Genomic DNA, 14,390 nt, shown 5'->3' with positions numbered 1-14,390 from the left:
AATATGACAGTCTAATTTTATGCAACCCCCTGGAAGGTGGGTTGACTTACCCCAGAGTACCCCATTAAGAAGTGACAGAGATTTCCTGACTTCCTCTATTACTTTCCACCTGACACTGTGACCAACCATTCTGCTCACAAGTCACCTTTATGCATATCTCAGTCTTTATGTCGTTTCTGGTTCTGTTGTGACCTAATTAATGTACGGCCCTGGAGAACTTTAATGGCTTGACTTACATATACTGTGAAATGATCACCACAATGAGTTGGGTTAACAACCATCACCTCATAATGTGTATCTCGGTCTGAAGCTGTCTTTGGCTTCCTGGACCGCACAGGTTTATGGCCCCATATTTTTACATGAAGCGTAAATGCACCAGAGCATCCCAAGGGCAAACTTCTCCCCCAACATTCAGAGTATTAAAATTATCAAAGGCAAATACTTCCAGATGTAGCAGTTACTTCTAATACATCCTTTGGCTGAGGAATGCATGTGTAGTCAAAGTCACTGGCGGAAAGGAAAACTGTGCCTCCTGTGAGCCCAGGCTCTCTACACGACAGGTGAATCACGGTGGTTGTATTTACAACGAAACCTTTTGACAAATGGCTGCTGGAGGTCTTATATCTCAGAATTTGTTTTGAAAAGACAAACCCCTTAAGATCCCAGTCCTTGACACACTGGACCCTTTGGGCATTTATCTCTGTCGCACTGATCCAAATGAACTTGTTACTGGTCCCAGAACTGACACACCAGTAGCCTTTGTTAATGCCCTTCCTTGTGATCCTGTCTGAATCTTCAAGGCTCAGGTACCTCACATCCCACTCTTTCTGAAATCTTTCTTGGCCTCCCACAAGGGAGTGGTGTCTTCCTGCTCTCACTCCACATGTACCACTCAGGTGTTTTTGTTGTTGTTGTTGTTTTTACCACATTCTAATGATATTAGTAAAATATACCAATAACAACAATTAGCATGCATTTGGCACCTACTATGTGACAGAGACAATAACTCTTCCAAGTAGGCATTATCCTTATTTTGTACATGAGGAAATGAAGTTCAGTGAGAACAAGAAACTAACCCAAGGTCAAACAGACAATAATGGACGCAATGGGTATTTGACCCCAGAATTCTATAGCCTGAGCTCTTATGGTGAAGCTGTGTGCCATTGTCTCTCCCCTGGCTTAGAAATTACCCAAAGATGTGATCCGTTTCTTATTTGTCTCCTATCACCTGATTTTTTTTTTTTTGGCATATCACCATGATTTTTAATACAGCCATGAATGGAATCGGGCCTCAATAAGGAAATGTCCTTGTAAGAGTCAGGGAGACCATATTCTGCAAACGCAAAAATCCCTCAACACTGGAAACCATTGGCTACACTCACAGACACCAACAGTCACACTCAGCATTTGGCTCTTTCTGCAGTGTCTGCAGCAGCTTGGCGGTTCTAATATCTGAAGGATTAGTGCTGATCTACACTGATTGCTCACACCTGCAATTCAAACTAACCCCTGTTCCGCTTTGTGCAATCAGCCATGCCCAGGTAAGACCATCAGCTTCCCAAATGACAGGCAAACAGAGACCTACCTGACAGGTCTGACCAGACACCTGTGAGATCTGCAAAGTGGGAAGGAAGGGGGAAGGTGAAGGTGGAATTACAAAATTAAAGCACCAAATGTAAACGGTAGAGGAATGAGTGCTTCGTTTACTTCTCAGAAAGATTAGAAACTTTGTAGATTGAAAACATCAAAGGTCTCCAGCTAATGAATACAGAGCAGTAACTTGCAATGGAATTTTTACAGGCACTAAGATCTGATACTTATGTTTTATGTATAGGAAGCTTTAGTCATAAGTTAGGTAGACCGTAGATTATCAAAAGTGCCAAACATAATGGTGCTTTGATTTCCAGTGCTGCCTCCTACCAGCGAGCTCTATATGCATTTGCTAGCATTGTCCTGGTAATCCTCATAAGGTCCACCTTCTGCAGGTAAGGGGTGTCGGTGGGAAAAGGCAGTCCAAGAAGGACGAGGACAACTTGCTCAGAGACTTGTAGCAGGGCTAGAAAGATGTCTTTGTTCCTCTTGATGAAGAGGGTCCAATTTTGTCAATTACATTCTCCATTCTGAATTTCTTCTTTTAGTGTTTTCAATATGCAATAACTGGAAGAAAGATGTATGATGTAAATATACAGAAGTGCACGGATGTATGAATGTGTGTGTATGAATGTGTGTGTATTTATGTTTGTTTTCTTAATAGTCATGGTCACAGAAATAAAAGCCATTGTCCCCATTCAGCACGTTTTCATCTTTAGTAATCCATATTGCCTTCTCAAGGGAATAGAAATTCAATCCTGAGAAACTGGACTGGTTCCAACTGCTACCATAAATAGTTGGCTTTGGGTTTATTTCCTTCTTTTTATATGTGTCAGATTTTTGCCATATACGTTTCACTAACTTTGTTTGTACTACACGACTAACCTTTTTTAAGAGGCAAATGAAGAAACATCAGAGAGGCAAAGTGTTAGACCTTGTTTGAGTTTAAAGGCATTCTTCCCCAAATAGAGCCAAAGACAGCAGATATCCATCACATTATCTCCTATAATAAGTCAACATTTTTCCTACTGCTGATGACACATATTAAAATATTGAACAAGGGGATTTTTTTTTAATTCAAAGTTTAGTTTGATATTTGTTGAGGTCTACAAGCTTCTAAACATATATGTTCTGACTTCTTCAGAAAAATTAGTGACAACTTGAGGCAGCTGTCCTGGAAATGACTTCCACTCGCCCTGCAACCATTCCACTGACTTTAATTAAAGGTAAAATGATGCAACAAATAACCAGGATCTTCTCCTGCCCTTTGTCCATTTATCTCCTCAGAGCAGTCATATGCCCTATCTTGTGATATTTGTTAAGTGTTATCATTACATTAGCCAGATAGTCAGAGTTGGCTCAGGGGGATATATTTGAACTTGAGTGGTTTCAGGTTCCAGTGAGAATGTTAAAGCTTGGCTCTAGATAACACACTCCCTTCTGGCCAAGCCCTAAGCCAATGCGGATGATGTGTAAAAACTGCTTTGGGGATGTGGGTTTGTCTCAACCTGAGAGAATAAAATCTAGGGCTTTAGCCAAGGCAGATCACACCAGACAAAATGGTTCTGTGAAACCTCTGAAAATGGAGTCTCCCATGTCTCTCTCTGACATACCTGCTTCTATTAAGGCAAAGGAAGCAAAGAGGCTCAAAGAGCCACACCACCAGCCTGGCCCCATATGATAGAAGGAGCCGCTGAGAACACAGGCACTTCACCTTCCCGTACTCTGTTCCTTAGTATTTTTTCTTTTTTTTTTGCCCCTGGGTTAGTTCAAGAAAGAACAACTCAAAATTACCACCAGTCACTACCTGTATGAAACAAGCCAGACACCATAACAGATACCTTAAATGTGATCTCATTTAGTTTCAAAAATTGGCACAGAGGCATGGTTAAGAGCATTGGCTCTGATCCCAAGACTGCCTGGGTTCAAATTCTGCCTCAACCTCTTCTTGGGTGTTTGACTTTAAGCAAACTCTCCACATCTCAGTTAACCTCCACTGTGACAGTAAACCAACTCTTGTGAGGGTTCTAGGAGAATGAAATGATAGAAACTTGTAACATTCTTACGTGGTGTTTGGCTGCCATATGGTAAGTGCTCGATACAAGCTCGATGTTCTTTTAAATCTTTGGGTCATTTTATAAATGAAAAGATTGAGATGAAGCTTATGTTACTCTGATGGTTTTCAAAGTCTGGTCCCTAGGAACTTGCTACTAATGCAGATTTTGGAGCTCCACCCACCATTTACTAACTCAGAAACTTTGGGGCAAGGCCCTGTAATCCATGTATATATAGCCATTCCTAGGGGACTCTAATGCATGCCAAAGTTTGAGAACAGGTGGATAATTCAAAGCTACCCATCTTTTGCCCAAAGCTACCCATCTTTTATTTAAGTAATGAAACCAAGATTTAGTCTGATTTAAAGAATTTCCACTGGGCATGCTAGCAGTTCAGTCCCAGGCAAGAACTGTGTGTTATGCCCCAATATTTGACATATTAGTGCCCTCTCCACACTTGCAAACATGGTTTCTGCTTTGTCCATGCAGCAACTCCTGCCTACAGCAACTCCTCTGCTACAGGAACGTTCTGTTTCCTTTTTCCAAATCCAGGGTTTTCATAGATTAGTAAAATCCTGGGAATGGCAAGAGCCAGGATAAAACATTGGACGATCATGAGAAAGACTCATTTTGATAAGTGACGTTTTCACCCAGAATTTTTAAATGTGATTTGCATTAAAAAAAAAAAAAAAAAAAAAAAAAAAAAAAAAAAACAAGGTAATTGCTATATAATTTGTCCTCCCTCCTCCCAAATTGAAAAGGACACAAAATTACAAACTTATTAATTGGTCCAGCTCTCTATCTCTCAACTTTGCCATGCCAAGGACAGGTTGTAGGTATGGAGGTAGAGATGAAGAATACCTCCAGGCACTGTGGCAGATAGACTCAATCCACATTTGCCATGTCCATCCTGAAGTAAGAGAACGCAGATCAGACTGTGTGATTTCAAAAAGAAAGAGAAGTATTAGTAATGACAGCATTGGATACAACTTTGTGCCCTTCCTTCTGAGAGGACAATAACATGGACAAATCTCCTGTTCCTTGAATCATCATTCTGTCTCTGCTCTTTCCCTGAAAATGATGTCTCCGCTAACACACACTTCATCTTCTGGACACCATTGTTATTTGTTGGGTTGACACAGAGTGGGAGCTGGCTTCTCTCTTTTCATGCATAACTGTTGCAATGGTCTTCCCTTACTAGATCCTGATGCCAGTGTTCAGAAAAATTCTGGAGAACAGCCTGGCAATTAGCTTACAAAAGAAGAAGATCCCTTGAACAGGAACAACTAGAATTTTGTATAAAGTTTCAGGGTGAAAAATAAAGAGTCCAATAAGCCTACCTCACCTTCTGGTTCAAAATTTCCATCACTGTGTTGTGAAGTATGTAAACCTGGTGATTCACAGACCTGTACCCCTTGGGATAAAAATATATTACATGTTTATAAAATAACTTTTAAAAATATTTTAATTAGAAAGAAAGAAAGAAAAAAGAAAATTAAAAAAAAAATTTCCATCACAATCTCTATTTCCCCACCTGGATGGGGTGCCAGTGAGTCATTGTCTTTCCAATTGCCCATTTTACCTTTTCCTAAACTCATAGATCTGATCTTCTTTGAAACCACCAAGTGATGTCCTGAGTCTTTCAAAGATTACAATCCATGACCCTGTCTGTGGTTCCAGCACCAAGCCCAATGACCAAGTCCCCTTCACACAAGGAAAGGCTAATTTCTTTACCTTTTTATCCTAGCTGATTTCCTCCTACTGATTCAGGAGAAAAATGCACCAATTCAGAAAAAGCAAATTCTGCTGGATCAGGTCATGTTCTGGGGCTCAAGTTTAATCCTCTGCCCAGAGAACTGTAACTGACAAAAAGAACCATCTATAAGGTGAAAGACACTCGTAATGAAACCACCCTAATACACCGGCTCTAGACCGGCTACCACTAGGTTAGACCTTTCTTCTGGACTTGGGATTAATGGGAATGGATCTGACATGAAGGACAAATCCCAGTGCAGAGCCCAGTGAGTGCCACCAAGCTCCTCTCTGGATACAGCTGGTAGAGAGTACTAGTGTCACTTTTAATTCAACCATCAATGATGCTGAAATTGCTACAAACACAGGTGGGTTTGACACCCAGTTGGAAGTGGGCTTAGTATTATATGGTGGCAGAAGAAGCTGGGCAAGATGAATAGGAGCATGATGTACACATTGTGGAATGAAGTCCAGAGGCACAAAGCACTGGCCTTCAGTGGAGGAGACATAATCACCCTCCCGAAGCTTGATGTTGAAGCCCAAACTGAATGACTGGTGTGCTCTCTTAGGAACCAAGAAAACCACAGGCCCCTAGGCCTGCTATGCTACATATTCACATATCAAACCCTATAGGAAAATCTAGGCAAATCTTTCCTCTGGGGTGAGAGGGAGGTGGGGATCTAAAGGTATATGTGATTATCTAACTGGAAACCAGAAGTTACTGAAAGTATGTCCCCTGCTAACCCCTGCTGAGCTGGGGCCAGAGAGTTTTGTTTTAATAGAGTGTATGTTATCACACAGTATCTAAAAAATAAAATACTGCAGTTGACTAATTAAGGTCCCCGTTGTAACATTCCAGTAAAAGCTGAAGCCACTTTGCATTTTAAAATAACTAAGTAAAAATAATATTCAGGCTTTAAAACAACTTTAGATGTAAGAAATGTCATAATTAACTGCTACTTGGTCACTGTAACTTCCTACTGATTTTTTCCCAAAGCCATAACTTTAGAGAGGTAGCTATTTTCCTCAAAAAGCTACTGTAGACATATCTTAGTCCCAGAGTCCATAAATCTTGCCAATTAATGTAGGCAGAGAGTCCCCTCCTCTTTATCCTCCTCCTCCACTGGCCACGCATAGCCTTCTTTTGTTACTAAAGGATTCCTGAATAGAAATGTCTATTCTGTGACCTTACAAAATTCAGATGTGCTATCTGTTATGTTCTAGTCTCACAGTGACTGTCCCCAGATTCGGGGTGCCCTATTTCCCATTTAGTTTTTTGACACTGTCTACCTTCCTTAGAGAGCTGATTAATCTCGGGTGCCTGGAATGAAGGCCATGAGGTCATGTAATATTAAGGCAACCAAGAAAACTTCAATAAGTGGTTTAATGTATTTGCAGTGCCCAAAATTAGAACAGCTTCCTTTTCTTTTGATTTGACAAGACTATTTTTGTGCTACAATTTACAGTTCTTCCCCCTCTAACAACTTGAGTTAATTTCTACTCTGAAAAAAAGTCAGAAGCAAAGAAGCGAAAGCAAAGCTCTGGATTGAGATAGATCTGGGTAGGTAAAAGTGCAGTCGAAAGTGAGGCAGAGTCTCTTTCTGGCTGTGTCTAGTGACTGAGGCGTCTCTGGATCCTGGGCATCCCAGCAATGGCCACGGGACAACCGAGGAGATGTGGAGATGTGTGGCCCGTTTGTGATGGGGGGGGGGGGTAAAAATGAAGGGTAAAAGAGGAACCCAAGGCTGTGATGACCAGTAAGCTTCCCCTCCTGCCGGAGCTAGTTAACATGCTATCAGCCTGGAAATAAGGCACTTTTAGTGGAATGTGTGTTTTACGTGCATGTCTGTCTTTATATACAACAAAATGTTTTTAGATTCTACCATTCAAAACTACAATTATTTTGAAAAATTTTTTATTAGACACATTTTATTTCTATATATGTCTTATGTATGATTCTCACATAAATACATATAAGCTCTTTTACACTGTACTAGAACCATTACATTGAAGCACTGACCACGTAATAAGATGGAAAGTGAAAACTCATTGTTAACCTTTTCACTGGGGAAATGAGAGTCAAAGGCACATGTATCATGACGCTAATGAAGCTTAAGCTCCAGGATCCCTCACTTGCACAGGCCTCTTCGCAGGCTGTGGGAGAGGCCCTGGCAAAGTGTTCACATGGTCATATGTTCTGGGCAATTTCAAAAAAGAAATTCCAATCTTGATTGGTGAACACTCTGGTCTCTTTCCACTCTGACCTCCTGTCATGCTTCTCCTTATTTCAAAGAGCCTTAGAGTACATGCATTTTTCAGATCCAGTAAAGGGGACGTTATTCTGGGGAAAAATTTAGTTTCATTTCAATAGGAAGTATTTATATGCTTTGCTAGCCATCATGGTATAAAGAGGGGCTTCCTGGTCTATGCCCACCACGACTGTACTAACTCAGTATCATGAGCCAAAGTTACAAGAGCAGGTATTATAATATGGATGTGTCCTACAGAAGCAGGCACCAGAAGTGTATGTGCAATAGAGAAGGAACACAGTTACAAATTTATGAAACTGGAAGGTGGTCTGTGGAAAATTTTTCCAGTCGTCAGATGTGCAGAACTGTGAACAGAGGATTAGCGGTCCTTTGATGTCTCATTTAAATGAGCGTTAACTTCCATCAGCAGTACACTTGCTATATGGTGGAAAATGTTTGGGCTCTGAAAGCAGGTGTGTTTGGGTTTGAATTTTCCCTTTTTAATATTTACAAACCTCAGTTTCCTCTTCTATAAGAAAGGAATAAAAATATCTTTCCGAGTTATGACAGGAATAGCTAACATTGACCTCTTTATTGTCTGCCAAGCATCAGGCTTTACAACAACCTGTGCAGCAGATACTAGTATTATTCCCATTTTACAGATGAAGTTAAGGAACTTAACCAAGGTCATGCAGGAAGTAGTGTAATTGGTATGAACCCAGCAGTCTGGCTCTGGAGCCAGCCTCTATATTGACTCTCCTGTAAGTCTGATTGCCCTTGTCCAGTGTAGTAACCAGTTCAATTTCAGAGCTTGCTCCACAGTCTCTATTCCCTTCTCCTCTATAGTTCCTTTCTCTAAAAATAGCTGGCTTTAAATTTTTAGTTGTCATTATTATTGGCCAATCTATATTATTTTTGGAAGTAGGTAACAAATTGTTTTAAAAACACAAAGACACAGGGGTGCCTGGGTGGATCAGTTGGTTAAGCGACTGCCTTCTGCTCAGGTCATGATCTCCAGGCCTTGGGATCAAGCCCCACATCAGGCTCCCCCCTGCTCTGTGGGGAACCTGCTTCTCCCTCTCCCTCTCCTGCCACTCCCCCTGATTGTGCTCTATCTCTGTCAAATGAGTAGATAAAATCTTAAAAAAAAAAAAAAAAACAAAGATGCTATTATATAAACTTAAAAAATCTATCAACAATCACCATTCTCTAAATGTACTAAAGTTTTGTTATAAATCATTTGTATGCATGTATCATTTTAAAATATTGGGTTTTTTTCCTAGACCTGCAATGATATTTTGTAACAATTTAACATTTCCTGGTCACTATATAACCTTTAGTCTTATTAAAAATCTTTCTTCCACCATAATATATTATTTAAATCTTATAACTTGTGAAGATGACATTATATACCAAGTAGCATATTTCTCTATTTCTGTTCAGTCCACCCATTCATTCAACCACAACACTTATTATTCACTATGTGCTAGATATTGTTCTCAGTTTTTAAAACTTGTTTGTACATGCAACTGTTACATAGTTGTATTCAAGGCTTAAATATAAGTCCGCATTCTTTTTTTCATTTTTTAAACATTTTTCAGGTCTTCATAATTTTCACTTTTGGTGGCTGCCTAATGTTCCATTAAAAATATCTGTCAGGGGGGTCCTGCGTGGTACAGTAGGTTAAGCAACAGACTCTTGATTTCAGATCAGGCCATGATCTCAGTGTCATGAGACTGAGGTTCCGAGCTCAGTGGGCAGTCTGCTCGAGATTCTCTTTCTCTCTCCTTCTGCCCCTCCCTGCCATTCTCTCTCCCTCTTGCTCTCTCTAAAATGAATAAAAAGAACTTGTCATACTATACCACTCATTAAACTATTCTTGAGCATTTAAATAATACATAAACACTGGAAGTAAGGCTGCAGTGAACATCTTCATACACGGAACTCTCTGCTTCCTTTGGGTCATTTCTCTACATTAAATTCTTTTAACAAGTCAGAGGACTGAACTTTTTTTTTCTTCTTTTTGGACAGCTATTGTTTTCCAGAGGACTTTAAGAATTCACACTACTATCAGATGTCAGGATATACCGACTTCAAACTTTACCAAAACTCGGCAAAAACTGGAATAATGTTACTTTAAAAATGTTAATTCGCACATGTAAAACAGTACTTCCTTCTTCTTTAGCTTTGCATTTCTCTAATAATTTGTGAGGTTAAACATTTTTCTTCTAATTTAAATTATCTACCTCTTAAATGATCTACAATAGGGGTATATAAAGAGCATCAACACCAACACTAAACACAGATCAACACAAAGTGAGTGTTAAGTACTGAATTAGGCCCATGTGACAAGTCTTCATGTGAAGACATTATATGAAAGTGACCGTAAAATGCAGCAAGCATTGAGTTGGAAAGGCTGTTCAAACTTGGGTTTGCATCCTTCTTCTTCACTTGACCTGTTGGGAAAACCTGGACTTCAAATTCATTGTAAGAAGATGGTATGAACAACAACAACAACAAAAAAAATGTCAAAGGTTGTGGTGAGGATTAGAGGTTTTATTCCAAGCACATAGCACGGTTCCTAACATGCAGGGTGCCCAGTACATATGTGACCTCTGGTGAGTCCTGGGAACACAAGAAATCCCCAATAAATGCTAAGTCTTAAGATATTTCCCTGATTTCCTGGAACTAAGAAACTAGATTTGATGAAAAGACAGAAAAATAAAATCCTAAATTATTTATTTATTATATATTCTCTATAAAGATATTTGCACATTGAACATTTTCAGTGTAGAAATAAAACACGCAAGGAAAGTGCAAAGGACTCTTGGTAGAAATGAGACACTAATAATCAACATGACTTAGTTTATCAGAAAAGGTAGGAGTGTCCAGGATGGACAAATCCACAGAGACAGACTGCAAATTAGTGGTTGCCAGGGACTAGGGAAGGGGTGAGGGAATGAGAAATAACTGCTAATAGATATGGGGTTTCTTTGGGAGTGATGGAAATAATATAAAATTAGTGATTGTACAACTTTGTAAATATACTTGAAACCACTAAACTGTACATTTTAAAAGGTTGAATTTTATATATGAATCATATATGTAAAGTATGTTATTTGCTGTGGCTTATAATTTAGAAACCATACCAATTAAGTAGGTTCTAAGGCAAGATTAAATAAGGAATTTATTCAAAGGCTCTAATATTTTCCTTTTGCATGTGACCAAGCCCCAAATTCATAAATTAAGAGATTGGTTGAATAAACTTTGGTATCAGTTGTCCCTATCGCCAAGAAGACAATGTCTTGTTATTTTTTTCCCACTCCAAATTAGCTATTAATTAGTTTCCTTAATTCAAAGAGTATAAAGATCACTGTTTTCAATTAGCCTGGGCCTGTTTTAATGCTGAGCAGTGTCTTAGGAACTGCTGAGAACATATCATAGTAGAGATCACAACACCTCAATATTACTCACATGAAAACTGATAATTCCTTGGGTAAAGACAATAGAGACGCCTTTATAGGGTCCCTTAACTAACCAATCTGAAACCAAATGAAGGCAGCTGAAGGCTGGAACACCATCAGTTTAACTCTATTTTATAATTACTCTTTTTTTTTTCCTGATGATCTCAGGGTCCTAGGATCAAGCTCCACATCAGGTTCTGTGCTCAGTAGGGAGCCTGCTTCCTCCCTCTCTCTCTGCCTGCCTCTCTGCCTACTTGTGATCTGTCAAATAAATAAATAAAATACTTAAAAAACAAAACAAAACAAAAAAACCCAAAAGGACTGGGTTCAGAGAGTTTCCAAGCTGGTGAACACATGGTGATTTGGGGGTAAGTGACTTGCTATGAAATGGCATGGAAGCTCTGAACCCTTTTTTCCATAGCTCACCCTATATGTCTTTTCCATCTGGCTGTTCCTGAGTTATAGCTTTTCATGATAAAGTGTTAACCTAGTAAGTAAAATGTTTCTGAGGTCTGTGCGCCACTCTAGCAAATTAATCAAAACCCAGGAGGAAGTCACAGGAGCCAGTGAGTCAAAAGCAAAGGGTAGCCACCTGGACATGCCAACAGCTCTCCAAATGGAGGACAGTCTTATGGGACTATCTGAATAGATAGCACTAGAAACTCATTGAGTTGAATTATAGGACATCCAACTGGTACTGGAACATTGCTTAGCGGAGTGGGGGACCCACACATTGATACTGGGTGAAGCACCCTTAGTATCATATACCCAAAATGACTACACATAGTCTAATCTTACATTTAATTCATATTAAGCTGTGTCAAATATAATTTTTCTGCTAAAACTAAAAGATTCATTTAAATTATATCTATTCCAAATTTGTAATAGATTGTGTGAGCAACCACATGCAAAATATGACTGTGTGACTATACACACAGTAACATATATTATACTCTGTGTCAAACATCAGATTGCAATATATTAAACATTAGTTTATCCTAAAATTGTTTGGTAAAAACTGAAAAATGTGATTTGGCTCCTTGTTCTATTTCTTTTGCTGCACATTTTTCAGCCATTACTTGCTCGATGGCACTCAGAATACCTGCCTAGTGACTCTAAGTTATCAATCAAACATGGATGAATCAAAGTCTGGCTTGGGTTTCCCGCTTGGCCAATGGGAAATAAAAATTAGTCTTTGGCTGTTTTGTCCTACTTAAAGTAAAAAAAAAAAAAAAAAAAAAAAAAAAAAAGTCATATATATGGGAAGCAAACAAAAGCCTTCTGCTAAAACAACTGATAAAACCTACATAACAATTAATGACTTAAAATGTCAAAAAGGCACCCTGGATTTTCCCCCTTAACAAACTCATAGTAGTTTAATTTTAAAGTGCATGTATCAGAGGGGAATAAGTGCAACAAATATATTTGTATTCAATTGAATCTGAGAGTTGGTAGAGGGTCCAAACTGGTAAAAAAAAATATCCACATTGCCTTATTTCCACTTTATTGTAGGCCACAGGAGACTGTAGTGAGTGTTCCTTTTACTGGAAGTTTCTTTCAACTCTTGCTGCTTAACAAAAGGAAGCTTACCCTCAGGGAGCCAAGATTTGGGAAAGGCTTGTCTGCTCATATCACGACCCCCTCCCCTTGTTTTATTCTCATTTTTGTGTCTTTGAACACTTGCAAGCTCTACTCCCTGTCCAAACATGGTAAGAATGAAATGGCCTTAAGAAGATCAGAATACTCTTGGGCGCCTGGGTGGCTCAGTTGGTTAAGTGTCCGACTCTTGATTTCAGCTCAGGTCATGATCTCAGGGTCATGATCTCAGGGTAGTGACATAGAGCCCCGCATATGGATCTGCCCTCACCCTCTCCTTCTGCCCCCTCCCCTCAAAGAAAAAATCAGAATACTCTGGATGATATTAGGCCTCAGTTCTAGGAATGCATGGATGAGGTTCTGAGAAGGAAGTTACCCCAAGTTTGAGCTATTCCAGAGCATTCATTTCTCCTAGGAAAGCCTAGTATTCCAGTGCGTAGACATTGTCCCCATTTTTCCCCATCTGTTCTTTCTCTTCCATCTCCTCTGCCGCATTTTGAAAGCCGTGACTGGGGGAAAAAACTCAGAAAAATGGGAGGTCTTCAGAGTAAGCAAACCCTTCCAACTTTCCTTCTGATGTGTCTGAGTTGGTAGAGGTATGAGAAAAAGTAAACAACTAAACTATCCTATGCAATTCAAGAGGCCAGGATTTAAAAATTGGCTCAGTTTATTTATCCCTGAATAAATCACTAAACCCCTCTGGGCCTCAGCTTCCTCATCTATTAAATGGGCATAAAATATTTTCCTTTACTGGTTTACTGTGAGGAAAGTACCTGACACATAAGTGTTTAATAAATGCTGTTGGCCTTCCTGTGTATGCTGGGAGGAGGTGGAAATCATGGCTGGGAGGGAAAGGGAGGATTGCCTCTAGCTTCTCCAAAATTAGAGTCAAATTGGGGTTCAAATTGGGGTTACCCAGGACCCCCAAGGCAGTTACAATTCATTAGGCACACTTTTTGAAAAGGGTTCACGAGAGCTCAATTAAAAATGTCAGATGAGGGATGCCTGGGTGGCTCAGTTGGTTAAGCAGCTGCCTTCGGCTCAGGTCATGATCCCGGCGTCCTGGGATCAAGTCCAGCATCGGGCCCCTTGCTCAGCAGGGAGCCTGCTTCTCCCTCAGCCTCTTCCTGCCATTCTGTCTGCCTGTGCTCGCTCTCTCTCCCCCTCTCTCTGTTAAATAAATAAAATCTTAAAAAAAAAAATGTCAGATGATAGCTTGTTTAGGGTTCTCTACATAATGCTTTGAGGGGTTTTTTTCAATCAGAACACTATAAAAATACTAGAGGATTTTTTGTGATAGACCAAATTCACACTGTAGAACAAACTGTACACAATTTTGACACAAACTTAGATAGAATGGTGTATGTAATTATATATAATTCACATTTTTATTGTAATTCAGCCCTTACTGATACAAAGATGACAAAAACAAAAGGAGATGAACAACTGGTAGATGAAAGTAGAACAAAATATAAATCAAAGTGGAACATCATTCCCAGCCACATTTTAGCACCTTTGATTTAGAGAATTATAAAAGTTCAAGTTTCAGACCCCCTTAACGATCATGCAAGCCTGTCGAACACCTGAAGCATGTTATTCATTTTAGATGCACACAAAGATTAGAGTAACTTGGTTTCAGATTACCCAGGCCACTTTTTCAAAGCATTTTACTCAATTTATATATA

The 14,390-nt window shown here is 39.5% G+C and overlaps 1 long non-coding RNA gene across 3 annotated transcripts in view; it reads right to left on the bottom strand.

Annotated features, from left to right (window-relative positions):
- Nucleotides 1-1,690: 1,690 nt before the first annotated feature.
- Nucleotides 1,691-14,390, bottom strand: part of LOC309871599 — a 73,012-nt gene continuing 60,312 nt past the window's right edge. For 2 of the 3 annotated variants that reach the window (XR_014315361.1, XR_014315363.1), the window contains one exon: nt 1,691-2,157. This is a non-coding gene — a long non-coding RNA (uncharacterized lncRNA). Of the gene's footprint in view, nt 2,158-4,989; nt 5,059-14,390 lie in introns of all 3 variants that reach the window. The other variant, XR_014315362.1, reaches the window with a different exon arrangement.

The sequence above is a fragment of the Mustela nivalis genome (assembly GCF_964662115.1).
Source record: "Mustela nivalis genome assembly, chromosome: 1".
NCBI lineage: Eukaryota > Metazoa > Chordata > Mammalia > Carnivora > Mustelidae > Mustela > Mustela nivalis.
The sequence above is the reverse complement of the archived record's forward strand: the minus strand, read 5'-3'. Positions and strand labels throughout refer to the sequence as shown.